This window comes from Protomyctophum bolini, assembly GCF_963924005.1.
Source record: "Protomyctophum bolini genome assembly, chromosome: 6".
In the NCBI taxonomy this organism is placed as follows: Eukaryota; Metazoa; Chordata; class Actinopteri; order Myctophiformes; family Myctophidae; genus Protomyctophum; species Protomyctophum bolini.
Window position 1 is genome coordinate 14,221,455 of NC_137867.1, and position 16,794 is coordinate 14,238,248.

Here is a 16,794-nt window from a genome sequence, read left to right on the forward strand (position 1 = left end):
AGTGCTACATGGTTAAAACATAATCTATCATAGAAGGTTAAAAACAGGGTTAACAAAAAACAACAGTGCAACACAAAAAGGCCTTCCGAAACAGGAAGGTTTTCAGGCCCGTTTTAAAACATTCCACAGTCTGCGGCACTCTCAGGTCCATGGGGAGGCCATGTAGAAGTAAAACGTATTGAAAAATGAACATGCAGTACTCTCAAGTACAGTACTTGAGTAAATGTACTTAGTTAGTCCATCACTGGAGCCCCAAAAGGGGAAACCGAAGGATGGACCCAAGAATGCGAAAGAAAGGAGAATAGTCAAGCGAGAGAGGGAGGGGAGATACAGAGGGTGGATTAATCCCATTAGGGCGGCAGCTAAATGATTTGTTCCAGTGAAAGAGGGAGAGAAAGAGATGGGGAGGGGTGTCTCTCTGGGGGCGGTGTGGGTGGTGGGGCGGGGCGGTGACAGTACCGTCAGGGAGCTGAGGTTCACCTCCTCAGTGGGGACTCTTTTGCTCTCCTGTTCAGCTCTCCCGCTAGCGGCCTCAGCCCTCCTCACTGACAGTCCCCAGAGGGGCCCATCCAGGCCAACTGACTGATACACGACGTGAAGGAATTCCAGAATTTCAAATTCTAATTGCTTCCCATGGTGAGACGAAGGAGGAAATGTTAGAACAAAAGGGTGAAGTGTGGAGGAGGAGGATCGACTATCTGACATGCCAAATTCAGCGTGGAATTCAGCCACCGATGCCGTGACCTCCAAAACGTACATGGCACATTTGCGGCGATTCAAAGGATGACGCCTCCACACTGCCTGAAAAAGCCCCTCTGCAATTAAAAAAAATACGATAACATACGATTAAAGAGATTAGGGGGGAGTGTGTTAACAAACCTGCTGACATGTCGAGTTATGAGCAGCCCTTGGGCTCTGGGCCTCCTTACAAGGCTGGCTGACAAACGTGATTGCAAATCTAGGGCAGCCTGTTAACACATGGAATCATACTGTATATAAAACATACACCGCGAGCCTCCAAACAACCAACCCTCAGGTATGTGTGTGTTTGTGTGTCCTTGCCCTTCCAAACTGACAGTCTTGACAGACACATGGGGTCGGTTCCATTCTACGAGAATGCTTGCAAACAAAGAAACTCCCTGTCTTCGTATGGTGCACTTAAGGAGTTGCAGGATGTCATAACAATAGCAGATGGATCCTTGGCACTGACAAGGCTTCTTCTCCTCTGGGTAAGGAAAGATGGCTGAAAGACTACCCTTACTAACATAAAAACAAAATAGCTCGACTTCCCTGCCGCACACACTCACACGCGCGCACACGCACACACGCTGCACGCACACACACACACACTCCTACCCCTCCAGTCCTTTACAAGGCTAATGAAGAATGTGACAAAAACAGACTCAAGAGTCTGAGTCATGAGTGACAGCTTGATACCTCACATACTCCTATACCACAACAACATGCCAAAGAGCAAGGCAACATGGGCCAAATAGATCACTGCAGAAACGCAAATGGCCTGTAAAAAGATATGTAATTATGATCAAACCGTGCTTCCAACCTTTTTCCTAAACTCAAATGAGTTGACTTTGCAAACACAAACTAGCAAACAGAAGTAGCCATAGGGCTGGACGATATGGAAATAAATCAAATGTGATAATGTTGACCAATTACCTCAATATCGATATTGTGACGATAATATCACCTTGTGAGAACAAATTTACTTAATTTAATTTTTTCCAAGATTATAGCTGATCTGATAATATTGCCCAGACCTAAGTTAGCAGATAGAATGTATGACGAGGCTGGCTTGCTGCAAATGCAAACGATTACAGTTTACAGGTGCAAAAGAAAGCCAGGGCTATATTCAAAGTCATGTTCCTAGATCCTACAGAATCTCTACAGAAATCCCACTACAATGAAAATGAAATGGTGGGAGAAAAAAAACATGTCCAATTGCTCAAATTACGAGCTTGAAATTTGCTCTGCCCAGGGGGCACGGCTCTATGTAAATTCAAAGCAAGGCTTCCGAGCCCTTGTCAACGCAAAGGAAACTGTAATAACTGTGGGACTACAGAATGACTTCCGTGTCATCCTTTTCATTACGCTGGCCTCGGCTAGTGACTGTGGGGTCATAGGCTAGCAAAACAGTTGCATGCCTTCATAGGTATAATGCAACACATTGTATTGTGTAGGGAGCGGAAAAGGAGAGGAGAGCGAGAGGGGGACTCGTCCCAGTGGGAGTCACTCATTTGGCCTACAACAGCAGCAGCATTCCACTGGAAACACTGTGGCATTATCACAGGCCTCTGTTCAGTGGGAGGATCTCCACATCCACTGTGACAAAGGGATTAAGTCTTACGGGCATTCTGGGAATTTCTGAAGGTGACTTGTTTTTAGGAAATGTTTTTGTCCATTTAGAATCCTCTCACATTCTGAATCCTTTCTCGTGTCCGATTCTTTGTTTTGAAGTATTTATACAGTTCTGCTGATAGATTGTGGGAATTTATTTAGCCAATTTTACCCTGGTATGACTATTTTGATCATGAGAGGAATATCTTCAAAAACATTCACTGTATCTTCACTCAGTGTGTACTTGTAGATTGGCCATTTTAAAAGTTTTGAAACATTTTGGAATTAGGGCGCAAGTGGTTGAAGATGGAACTGCCCAGCTTTAAAGAATTATTCAGGACAGTGTGTGATCACCTCATTAGCTGATGAAAATACTATCATGGTGGGCATGTCAAATTAATGCCCATTAATTACTATGCCAATAGGCTGCTATATCAGAATTTCTCGTACCATTGACAATGGCGCACCGCACAATACAACCTTGTAGATCCGCCATTTTCGGTGCACACCACCAATAACTCAGGCTTTAGGTTGCTGATGGTGGCATGTACCCACAAGCTTGCAAGCATGTGTTGTTATGTCATTGATACTGAACCACTACATAATTCATTCAAACCTCACAACTTTCAAAACCAACAATGGGTTGTTTGCAATGTCAGATGGGCATCAATTTAGGCTATTCATTATGTTGTGTTCACAATTGACAAACGTTCACTAATGTACTCTACCACTAAAACATTTCAGTTCAGTTCAGTTTTTTTTTCCTTTTGGACAACAAAATGCATATATATATATATATATATATATATATATATATATATATATATATACACACACACACACAACAATTTGGGCAAGGCAACAAATTGAAAAAAAAAGGAAAGTCAGAGGCAAAAGTTGTCAAGTTAATTAGCCATGGTGAAGTGAACTAAAACATGACTGACAAGCTTAAAAGTTACAAAAGTCACACAACTCCGGGCCATGCATGAAAAATAATAGGGATGCACTGAAAGGGAAATTCTGGGCCGAAACCGAACACCGAATATCCGAATATGATTAATATATTTTTTTCCCTACCATTGCTGTCATGACCGTACCTTAAAGCTACCTGATTTATGGCAAAATAAATGGTTATGGCAAAACTTAACTTAAATAATAATCACAATTATGGGGCCATAAAACATTTATTCAGCTCTTTTGATATAACATACATTTTCATCATATGGCCCTGTTGACATTGTACTTCGGGATGCCTTGGCCTAATCGATCATTATTGGTAAACCATAACACAATGACAATGAAAGGTATTGACTCTACACAGCAGGAATTATTGTATTGATGCGATGTATATTGTTGTGTATGTAAGTAGCTGTGTATATGTATGTTTAAATGCTTATTTATATGTATGCTTTATATATGAATATGTGTAGGGGAATGTATACTGTATATCTAAGGACAACATGAATGTATGCACTGTGCAGGTAGACAGATATCCATCAGTCTACAACACGTGCACTTAAATATGCAAATGATGGACTCCAGGGGTAGGGCCCATTGGCCCTAGGGGGGGAAAGGGGGGGGAAATGGAAATAATACATAATGTGCTTTATGTATGAACTGTATGTCCACCATTCCGAAAATAAAACTGAACTGAACTGAACATTCACTTGGCCCTACTGTGGAACAGTGACACCAAGGATGACACCAATTTGCCTACATAGAACTGCATAAGCAAATACAATGGAGAAGATTAATCTATGCTGAGACCACAGATGCATCCATTGTTAAAGTCTCTAGTGGATTTGTAATACAGAATGGGCTCATATGGCTGCGCGCTCCCGTCCATGAACAAATATTGACTCCGTTGGTGACCCATCCTCTACAAAGTGACAAAGATGGGGAAGGACAATCTGCATTTGTCTAGAGACAGATGTCACTGAATATACAAATGACAATATAAGAAAGGGAAGCAAGAGGATTCATAAATTACTTCCAGGACAATGACCAGATATTGAAAACCTTCTTCCATAAGCAGTTATTAGAAATCTAAATGGATGATGCCATGCCATGCCACGCTCACCTCATCCGGTGTGATGATAACGCTATGCCTTACTTTAATATTCTTTCAAACAGTCTAATAAAGAAAAAAAGCTCACTAGAGTACATACCTATATCTCAAAGGCCTGCCAACCTGTTGATGCAAAAGAGTTGGCTCAGTCACCTCAGTGCCAACATCCCTTTAATTTGAATAAACAAAGAGGGCTGATTATACCGCTAAAGTGAGAAGAGGTTCACCATTGCTGTATGCCTTTAAGGAAAGGAAACGACAACAATGGATCCGGAGATGAAGGCTTTCTGAAGGTATGTCAGTGAAGTAAGATGAAGGCTTTCTGAAGTAAGACTACTGTAGAAAATGAAAGAAAAGACCTGGCGAGATCAGACTTGCATTGTCCATTGTATCACAGCATTAAAAAGACACTATAACCGTATTCGAGTAGACCGTATACCAGTGGGACGTCCCCGCAGTTCTCGACAGCCACTCCTCTCAGATTAAAAGGGACTGACAAACCTGCAATCAACATTTATCTACGTACATTATTCATTATGGTCTGACAGCCAAACCAAAACCCAAACCAGACCAGTAGTACTCTTGACAAAACCGGTACAGGCAAACTGAACCCAGTAGTGTGAGAAGCCCCGATACGCATTTGACCCGGGGATATAGCTAGTAGCACCATACGTACTGTAAATATCACCGGCCGGTTGTTTAGAAGAACATTGTCCAATTACAGTAGGACAGATTAGTCATGCTTTTGCGTTTCATTCCAACAAAATAAAAGCACGCAATTTCAACACAATTTCCACATAATGTGTTTTGTGTAGCACAGAAACACTACTAAAAGACCACTCCAAACTAAAATGCATTCCCGACTTCTCACGGTCACAATGGTGTATAAATTATTTTTGGGATGTACCTGTAAAGAATGATTCCTTAAACATCAGCACAATGCTAATCTTCATCGGTGGCACCCAGAGCATGGCGGGTAGCAGACACTGCTGTGGAGTGAGGATCACAGGGACAGGTCAGGGAACCTGCGGACAGCGTTGCCTAGGTGATCTGTCCCTCACATTGTGGAAACTGAAACCTGAGAAGGCGTAGGGCGGCTACTAGGGCCCATTATCAGACTTCACCCACAGCCAGGTGCTGAGGCCTGAATTTACATAGACAAACACCAAACATGATTTGGGAGAATGCTGAAGAGACTGTCAAATACTCAATCCTGGACTCTTCCATGAAATATATGATAGCGGTAAACACTAGGCCTGGACTGTTTCAATCTGATTTGGGCGTTTTTTGCAACACTCGGGAAGTGCAATAATGTTCAGGATGCATTTCTAGTTTCATAAATGTTCAATCTAAAGGCAGTTGAACAGCTAACCGCGTGAATTCACTCATGGTATATGCTGACCCACATCACGTAACACATGGATTTCAGACTTAAGAGATGATTACATGCAGTCACTCTTTTTGCGATAATCAAAGGGGCTTAATGAAATGTGGCCCCCCTGTGGAGGCGGTCCCATATTAAACCCTCCTCATGTGGTGCGCAGACCAGACAGTGTGCCTTCATGTGGAAGAGAGCCTTTAACTAGAGCAGATAAGATCAAGGGTGTCGCTAGGGAGTCAATCTCCACTGTAAACAAAGTCCCACTGACCACAAGAGGAAACAATTTACTGCCCTAATGTAACAGTTTACTGAAAACTGGTCGACCTTCTTCGAGGAGAAGTTTGAGTACTGCCTGGAGAACTAAAGGAGACATGTTGTCACGCTATGGTTCTAAATAAACAAGTCTTTTCCTTAACCACTTGTATACCCTATTCAAAATGTTTAAAAAAAACGTGGTTAATGGGTAATTATTTGTATTGTCAAGTTTATTAAAATTGTGCATGGCAATTTTTGCCAATGCAGACATTTCCGAACATGGCAACGCGAACTTAATACCTAACCAGTTCATACCCTATATCTCAGAAATCACCTGTACTGCTTTGACCCCAGTCTCTTCTTTTCCAAGCATTTAACGGACATTCGGCTGGACTTTAACTCAATGAAAACTAAAATAAAAGAAGCAAAACATCCTCAAACTTAAGTGAAACTCCAGTGATGGAGACAGACATGATGGTAATATGAGTAGCATTGTTGTGGCTAGTGGACCAAAGCTCTCCTTGCGTTATGCAAGCCATAAACTGTGGCATCACTGACTGGAGACACACGCATATGAACAAATCAGTTGAGCTCTTCCTGAGAGCAATTTCCATGAAAGCTCCATATTATGAGAAACCCTGATTGTTCAAAATTGCGTATTTGTGGGGATAGAAAACGCAGGGGAGCGTAGAAAACACCAAAACAATTGGAAAAGTTGAATTTCATGTTGTAGGGCCTTTAAGTTGATAATTGTTAATGCCAATGCATAATTATGATGATTATTGTAATTGAAGCTGTAAGTAGTCAGCCTCTGTGATAAAGATGGGCTCAGGCCCAAACATACAGACTGCCTTATTGCTGAGTGATTCACCATGACAAGGAAGGTTCTATCATGTCTGCATAGTTATTATCCCCAATATCAACTGCACCCTGGAATTCCCTTGCACCTGCCTCGTCTTGTTCAACGCCCCAAAAAAATATTTTCTTTTTCCTCACTTTTCCAGATCATGATTGATTGGCTATGGCTTCATGAAAGAAAACAAAGAAAATAACAGCCACCAAGAACTCCTATCATTCCTGAATGATTTGCTCAGCTCTCATTTCCTCAACACTTCAGAAGCACAAAGAACACACTGGTTTAACATTCAAATAAATTACCTTTGAACGTTTTGTCCAAAATATGGATGTCAGGTTGAAAATAGTTCCAATGTTGCTATATATATAGCCTTCTTTGTTTATTAAAATTAAAGGGATATATATAATATATTATTATTTTTTGTCTTTTTTTGTCTATAATCTTACCTGTATCACCAAAGAGCACCCATGAGCCACTGACTGATTCCTGCAGTGCTTCTATTTTTACAGAATTGTCCTCTGCATTGAGAAATGGGCACAAACAAAGTATATAATGCATATGTTTTTGTATAATTGTATATTGTTGCAATAATAATGTGGTTGTCACAAAACCCAAGGCATACCTGGATTTGTCTCATGGCCCACCATTTTACTTGTTATGCTGTCAGATAGTGATAAAGGGGGCCTTTATGTTGAAAGGCCTCTACATGATCCCTCAGCTGGGCAGAAAGTAGGATAGCTTCTGAAAATCCTTTTGGGCGGGTCAAACCATCTGGGATTTCTGGTTATATATTTCACACCAGATAGTCCATTCATGGAATGAGGTCAATATATTTTTGGGAGAACATCCACGTCTCGCTTCAGCCCAATATGGGGTAATAATCAATTTGTGCCAGGTAGAGCTGATGGGGGGGGGGGGGGTTGATAGGGAAATAGGTCAATTAAGGGATGTATTTGAGAGGGGTAGGGAGAGTATGTTCTCGTTTGAGGAACTGGTCATTAAATATGATATCCATCGCAAACACTTCTTTAAATATCTGCAACCGAGGGATTTTATTAGAACTAATCTGGAGCAATCCATGCTGGCCCCATCCATGTCTGTGTGCTGGAGAAAGCTTTGGTTAATGACCCATTCGGAAGGGGGATAATATCAGATTTCTACGCTCTATTGGTTGACTTTCCTCCAGAGTCCTCAGAAGATAGGCTTAATGCTTAATACAGTGGAACAATGGAGTACGGCTTGTGCACAAGCTCAATCCCAGACTGGGAATACTCGTCTAAAACTTCTACAATACAATTGGCTTATGAGAGTGTACATCACACCAGTTAAACGTAATAAGTATAATTGTAATATTCCGGATGTATGCACCAGATGCGGTGAAGATAGAGGCACATTGTTCCACTGTCTGTGGTCCTGTCCAAAATGTATGGAGTTTTGGGGGAAGGTCGGGCAGGAAATACAGAAGATTTTGTCAATAAATATTGTACCAGAACCAAAGTTCTTCCTGTTCGGTCTATATCCAGAGGGACACAAGATAAAGCGTAATGAACAAATGTTTATAGATTTACAAGCTAAGAGAGTGATAGCATTGACCTGGAAAAGGCCAGACAAATCCAAGTATTACACAGTGGTTCAGGGAATTGTCTTTACGTTTACCTTTGGAAAAGATTACATATATTCTTAAGGACAAACAAGAAATGTATCAGGAGGTGTGGGGCCGTTTTATAAGTTACTGTATATAAGATCAAGAATTTGTCACATTTAATGGATGGAGCTGAAGAGGAGTAGTGCTGTTGTTTTTGAGTGGTGCAACCACTCCAAGGAACAGCAATGTCCGTGTTCACCTATGTGACGTTGGTTAATGAGCCAATGACTATGAGTACCAGTAGGGGCGCTGTTGTGCCAGAAACAGAGAGATAGCATTAGTGCTGCACTGTTGCCTGCTAATGAGAGAGAGAGAGAGAGAGAGAGAGAGAGAGAGAGAGGAGAGTTGCACCACTCAGTTCACACAGGTGTGATTTTTTTTCTTTATCAGTAATTGTCTTTGTCTAATGTTCATTGTTGTTCATTGTTGTTTATTTGTATATTTGTATTGTCATTTGTGTGGAAAAGAGAAATAAATACATTGTTGAAAAAAAAGATATAGCCCAGTAATGGCAAAAGTTAGCGTAGAGCTCATTCATACAGTACATCACGCACGCACAAAGCAACACATGCTATGTGTTTGTTGTGTTACACAGCTGCTGTGTGACAACATACATCAATAGAAAACACCACAAAGCCCATGGATCACCACCAAGTCTGAAGAGATTTCCAGAGAAACCACTTCAGATGTCAGGGTTAAAATATTTTTAGCTATTCGATGAAAAACATTCTCTTTTAAGAATTATAAGGATACTATTTCCGGGTGTCCCTGCCTATTTATTTCTCTCCTGTTTTCTGCCAGTCCTCTATTATGAAAAGGTTACATTACAATTACAGCAAGTCTTGACAAGGTGCATTCTCCTAGAGTTTCTTTCTGAGCATCTGTCAGTGTGTAATTAATAATAGCCACTCTATGGATTGAGTGGATACAATGAATGACTCATTGATTGAGACCATGGATCACTTGAGTATTTACAAGTGGTATAAAATGCTGCCGTTTAAGTGTTGACCAGGTCCTCCAAAAGGTCTCATCTCAGGTAACAGTAGCACTGATGATAGCTCTTCACGAAACAAATTCGTCAAATTCAGAATACTATTCAAAGTTCTCATGATGATCTATGCCTGGGTTGTCAGGCATTAGACTAGGCCACATTAGAGATCTACAGTACTGCAGCCCTACAGTATGTACAGTATATGTCACGAGCAGGCCTCTAAGCTTTTCTGATCAGGGTTTGCTAGTTGTTCAATCTACTGGAGGCTTAAAATTAAATTCCTATCCTAAACACCAGAACTCTCTCCTTTTGGACTTAATATCTGTGGGAAAAAAACTGCTCAAGATCCATTTGTTTAGACTTGCCTTTGTGTCCATGGCATTTTCTATTTATGTCCTTTTTGAATCTCTGCTCTTGCTATAAGAAAATGGTTACTTAATTACCATGACATACAGTATGTACCATGGAACTGAAATAGCTGTCCACAATTGGAAATACATTTTGGTTCTTTTGAAGAGTTTAACCCCTTTTGGTGTTTTACCCCCTCAGGCCATGAACCCATTTTTGGGTTCTGTACAGTATGTACAGTATTCAAAAATGTAAAAAAAAAAAAAAAAAAAGAATATGCCGCTATATAAATATTTGAGGTTTTTCAGAAAACTTAGGTCAGGATTTAGAGGCGTTTTTAGAATCGGCCTCAGGCCTAAATGGGTTAATAAATTCCATTATGTATTCAGTATTTGAGCCACGGACCACGATTTGATGAGATTTACCCTCTCAGACCCAAAACGAAAGAATATTGTGTTATTGTTGGATAAGATTTTGGTCCATGCTGTATGGATGTTAGAAAATAATTTTGATCAACGCCTGTAGTCTCTTCTATAGTACTAATTGTGTAGACATCTTGTAAATTAAGTAATATGCAGATGTTTAACAATTATTTAACTCTCAAGAGTTAAAAATCTATTATGGTCCAGTTGGTTACCAAATCCCCATAATTTAACTGGGGACCACCTAAAATGACCTCAAGGTCCACTAGTTGAAAAACACTAATAGCAGATCAAAGGCATTTCCAATTATCTGCTGTAGTATTACTGTATACACTCAGAAGTCCATATGAAGTTCCCAAAACCAAGAAAAACAGACACATCTAGATTTGCAATTGAATACATTACATATAGACTACATACACACTACATTACCAGGGTTAGGGTTAGTATTGATAGCACTTCTCAGTTATGAACATCAGGTGGTAACTGAGAAGTGGGACGGACAAGAGAGGGCTTAACATTCTTGGCAAACAATACATTTCTCTGAAACATACACTTTTAGTTTTAGCCAAGGTTAATCCCAGCTGCAGAGTGAAAAGCCTTCACTCATTCATCCGCCTCAAGTCAAAAACATGCAAGTTCAAGCATGCATGACTTCGTCACCAACCATGAACAATACTCACTACAGTACTAGGAAATAGGAATAACTAGGTCATCACCAAACTGATTGCAACCTGCTGTCTCCATCACAAGAAAATAAGATGTCCGTCAGGAACAGTCAGCTACCTCAGTAAAACATTGAAAGAGACTTCTAAACTGAGATTTATACACTCTAACTCAACACTCAATAGCAACAACAACTTTTGAATCAGCTGTTGAGGCTTGTTTGTGCCAATGATGACTTTGGTGAAATCACGCTCCAATTAGGTTCCTTTCTACATGTGGCAGCGCTAAGTACAGCTGGACTAGCTAAAGTGGTATTAGATTTAATCCAGTTCAGCACTTCAGCCCAGTGTGTATGTCTGAGGCTTCAAAGGCAAACGGGGATATCAAGCAGCACTGTGAGCTGGAGAAAAGCTTCCTCCCTCCCTGAGCTTTCTTTTTACGACACAAAAGAACACAAGACCACTTTTAGATGAGTGGATGCTCTGGTGTTTCGTTGAAGTTTCAGGATGCTGCTAAATTGATTCTATACAGCTTAAATAGGGGCTAAATAATTATTTTATGTTAATGGCTCAACAGAAATGAAATTGTGTAAAAAAAAAATGTTTAAGCATTACTTTTGAGTTTTAAAGATGAGTAGTGTCATATTTGGTTCAGAATACATTTAAAAATAGTCTTCTTTCATGAAAAAGTATGTTGCCCATCTCAATTATTTTATACAGTAAAAGAGACTTGCAGGTACCAGTTACCTTTGGGTTGTTGTGGAAGTATGCTACAATCATGCTAGAAGCCAAAATGTTTAGTATAAATATTGGCAATCTTTTTTCTCATCTACTGCCACTTGAAAAAATGTTCGCCAATAGAGGCTAAGGGTCGATTCATACTCCTATTTTAGAGCCGAATAAAAGTCGGTTCGGCGCTGTAGAGCCTACAATTTGACGTCATTTGAGGTTCGGGGGGGGCGGGTACCGTCCTAAAGTCGGCTCTTCGGTGCTACTGAAATTTTCTGACCAGCCGAAATCATTTCGGCACTACAGCGCCGAAACAGGAGTATGAATCGGCCTTATGCGTGTGACATCCTCATCATACCCGGAAGTTATGCGGCAAAGCCTATGGAGTACTGAGTGGCAAAAAAATACTTTCTGGCCTTGACAGCCCATACATCCAAACAGAAAAGTCTTATCTCATTGCATTAAACTCAATTTGCCACTCACTTTAGGCACACGTACGTACCCTCTATTATAATGCCCAGAATAGGAATGCTATGGGGTCACATGGTTAAAAGTATACAAATCTAGCAAGTTGAGATTTAAATGATTCTAAAATGTTCTGCCAGCACTTTGATCATTTAAATAACCACTTCCTAGTACTGTAGATCTTCAAACAATCTGACACGAGGGCTGGCACTCAGCCTAGCACTGGAAGCCTGTTCGGGGTGCTTTCAATCACTATTTTTGAACTCATGCTACTGTATGGAGATCGCTTCCATATGTCCAAAGCTACCAGACCAGGCTGTATTTATAGTCAACATTAAATAGCCAAAGATTGAAGACTAAACCGGAATTACACGTTATTCTGCAATTATAATTGTATAACAAGGTAATTTTTCAATCTCACCAGCAGCAACCACAAAGCGAATATCAGACATCAGAGCATGATATTTTGAGGAGGATTCCCATTGGTCAGCTTTGGTACATTGCCTATTGCCCTATTCAACACAGACAGCCACAGGTTTCATTATTGGCAGCGTAATCTTAGAGGCTAAGGTATGGCGGTATGCCCATGTGCCACATTTGTAAAAGTGGATGCCTTCCCCTTCACATGGAGTTCTACCAAGACCAGCAGCAAACAATTGTTGCTGTCTGGCACAAACCTTGTATGTCCAAAACGGTTATTAGTCAGGAAATACAAAGTATATAATTAAAAATGGGAATGGATCCAATGTAGTTCATATTTATTACTTAATATTTGTGGTTAATATTTATGGTGTCCCTCCCTGGCCAATTTTTGCCATGTTATTTTTTTAGGCAAAAAAATTAAAATCGATCAAAAACTTTTGAACTGTGATCTACAAGCTCACAATACAATGCAATGAATTGTGGTCAATTCGGTCAATTAGGTGCTCAAAAGTTTTATAATGTCACCTTTGGTGGCAAATATAAGAAAATATCAGTGGGTGCATGATCCAGTGTGCAAACTATATTTTTCACATTTAGATATATACGACCGGTTCAGGCGGTGCAGCGGAGAGGAAGTTATTTCCTGAGTCTAACCAAACGTCAGAGCGATGGAGTTTACTCACATCACAGGGAGTGTGTAGGTTGGAGTGACATGTCTCAACAGTGGAGGCTGGCCTTTGATCACTGTAGACAGAGGGGTTTGTCTCAGGCAGGTGTTAATTGAGGGACCTATGCCATATGTCCACAAGGGCTGGCTGTGTACCGAGAGCACTGACGATAAGCCTGATGTACCAACCAACACCAGTCCGTACCTGCATGCAATCTGCTTAGGAAGCTGTGCATAAGCGGGGGAACCAGGGAAAAGTCCATGGAATGCTGTGCATGCTGTTGGCCGTGCACAATGTGCAGATTAAACGCTAAGCTAGCTACAGACTACAGTGTGTAAAGCACTCGATTCTAAAATGTGGGAAAACCTCCATTAAATGGCCTTCATGTTACATAGGACAACGCTGCAAGTCCTAAGTGTGTTACAGTTACAGCACCATTTGCTTCCACTTGTACACTTTCAGCATTGCAAATGAATATTTTACTGTATAGTGTACTCCTAGTCCGACTGGAAAATTGCTGGTATAAATTCACAAACACCAAACTAGTAGCAGTATTTAAGTACAGGGTGCCTATTTTGTCTCAGGCAGCATTTACTACAAGAGAGGTGCATTGGAGATGGTCCAAATCACCTCATATTCTGTACATGTCCTGTCTGGCTACAATGAGCACATTCTCACATACTTCAGGTCTGTTTAAGTCTCAAGTCCCATTAGAAGTAGAAAAGATAATTTGCAGATGGTGTTGTTTTACACCTACTTTGTCACTTATTTAGTTATTGGTAAAATGGCTTGTCTCAATTTAAGACGTCCTGGGATTAGACTGGTAAATCCTGGGTATTGCTTGCTTTAGCCAGCTGGATGACAGCACTGTTTGTTATGGACTTTTTTTCCACAATAAAATCGTGTTCATTTAACTGTCAGTGTAGTAATACAAATGTAACCAAATGGACCCTTCCATTTGTTTACATTTTTACACTGTCTGAGTTACAAATGAATAATTTGACAGAGGATTTGTACCCAAGAAAAAAAGACCTGGCGATATGCCAACCCTGGAATCCCAAGAACTTCATGAAACACATGTCATGTTGTCCCCTTGATAATATATCCATTCATTTGCTTCATCTCTAAAGAAAGCAGAAAAGAGCCGGAGCCAGTGGAAGATGAACAGCCCTCTCAATGACCCCTGGGAAAATCTCCAAAGCCTAACCAGTACAATAGGCCAATTGGGGACCACCACCATCCAGGTCTGAAGCTTGGCACACTCCACACAGTAAAATCATCGTAACAAAAAGGACCCAAACAGAACCATCTGGATATATAGCTGCCCTGTGCACAGTTTCAGAGTTAAATTAACTGGGGATTTAAACACTGTTTACACTCTGGGGATAACCCAACAATTTTAATCCTAAATGTCATCTCCTCTGCTCTGCTGCAGTTGTTATACATCTGCCCATCATATGCCTGGCTCAGATTGTGATGGTAAGAAAATAGATAGTTCTGTGCCAGATCATTAAGAGAGAGAGACCTTTAACGAAGCCTTTATTTAATCTTTTGTGTACACTCACATATTCTTCAGGACATTTCTAGAAATGTCATGCTTTGGGTATTCACAATAATATTAGAGAGAGAGAGAGAGAGAGAGAGAGAGAGAGAGAGAGAATCCATGAAACTAGTCCTCAAAATTGCTGAAAATGTTGTATGCATAACTTCTTTTTTAAGTCCTTGCTGAAAATGTATGCATAAAAAGAAGTCTAACGCACCAGTGCTCTATATGACATGAACAACAGCGGTTTACAATGCCTGTAACATTTTGAAGTTGGTGACAATCCCTTTCAGCACTATAAAGAGCTTTTGTTATGGTCTCAAGCACTGCATTTCAGGCAATGGGAGGAGACAATGGGAATGGGTACGGTATAGTCAAATTATAGCTGTAGAGGAAGGGATATTAAAGACCTTTACACTTACAGTGCTCAAGTAAGTAATAATGTGACTTGAATGTCTTAAGACAAGGCAAAGAATAAGTAAAGTAACGGTGTCACATGCCAGCTGCAGCGAACAAGGTTCACTTCCAATGGAAAAGCACATTTCTTCTGCATACTCCCATGAGCAGCAGCAGTAGCCTATTCGTCATGTTTAGGAACATATCTGCAAAATTAAATCATGCTGTTTAAACAAAGCCCAGCGTATGCATGATAAAATCTAAAATAAAATGGCCTTTCTCCAAGATATTGTTTTCCTGCATTGTGCAACTCAAAGTTCAACACATGAATGAGCATGCGAGATATCAATGACACCTGTTCATTGTTAAAAAACAAAAACAAAACAAACTAGCTTGATCCAAAGGGTATGAAATGTTACCCTAAAGATTAAATAACAACCCCATTGGAGACAGCAACAAACCTATTCATCTTACAAATACCGCAGCAAAATAATGTTTTGGTTTTTAAGACTACGCACGGAGTCCAGACTCCACGGACGTAGGTAGCTTTTGTACACCTAAACCTTCTACCAGAGTATTCACTAGCCCCATATGTGCCCTCTCCCTACGCTCATTCTGTAGCTCCGAGATGAGGTCACACACTAGCCCCCTCCCACGCGTTTCAGGAACGGCCTTCAACGGCGCAAGCTTCCGCAGTGTACATTTCTTATCCTTACCACACCATTAATCCAAAAAGTGTATGGACAATGCACCTTTACACTAATTCATACATAGGAGCGGCGCAGAAAATCCCGCCGCTCCTATGTATGAAAGCCTTTACGTCCCGTCTTTTGTCAGTCGCTTCCATGTTTATCAAGGAAGTTGAAAAGCTTTAGCGCCTCCCCGGCGCCTCCCCTGGTCGAAATTTCCAACTGACTTCAGTTCACTCGACATGCACGCGCACACGCACACTTCCTTGATAAACATGGAAGCGACTGACAAAAGACGGGACGTAAAGGCTTTCATACATAGGAGCGGCGGGATTTTCTGCGCCGCTCCTATGTATGAATTAGTGTAAAGGTGCATTGTCCATACACTTTTTGGATTAATGGTGTGGTAAGGATAAGAAATGTACACTGCGGAAGCTTGCGCCGTTGAAGGCCGTTCCTGAAACGCGTGGGAGGGGGCTAGTGTGTGACCTCATCTCGGAGCTACAGAATGAGCGTAGGGAGAGGGCACATATGGGGCTAAGTATTCACCAACATGTAAAACAATAGCCAAGCTTCAACCATTTAGTTCTCATTAATCACCTGAGGAGAGATAAACATTAATATCCTAGTATCCCTTCTATTGCTCATCTGTAGGCTATCCTGCAGCGGCACAGTTCACAATTGAACTTACCCCGACGCCAAGTGCTCTTTCCTCCTGTCAGTGAGGTTGTTTTCTTTAGGTTTCGAATGCTCTATCTTGTTTGTCAGCTACGTTGGTAAGCCTTGGTATGAAATAAGATGATAATAATAAACTAAAAACTGAACGGGACACTTAAACGCGCAGCCTTCCAGCCCCTGTCTCACCGTCTACAACGCAGCAGCACCACACCACACACCA

The 16,794-nt window shown here is 40.9% G+C and overlaps 1 protein-coding gene across 1 annotated transcript in view; it reads right to left on the reverse strand.

The window, feature by feature from the left end:
• kank1a (KN motif and ankyrin repeat domains 1a) overlaps positions 1–16,794 on the reverse strand; it is a 61,817-nt gene extending 45,023 nt beyond the window's left edge. The window contains exon 1 of the mRNA XM_080766965.1: positions 16,588–16,794. The gene's annotated coding sequence lies outside the window, so the exon portion shown is untranslated. The remainder of the gene's footprint in view (positions 1–16,587) is intronic.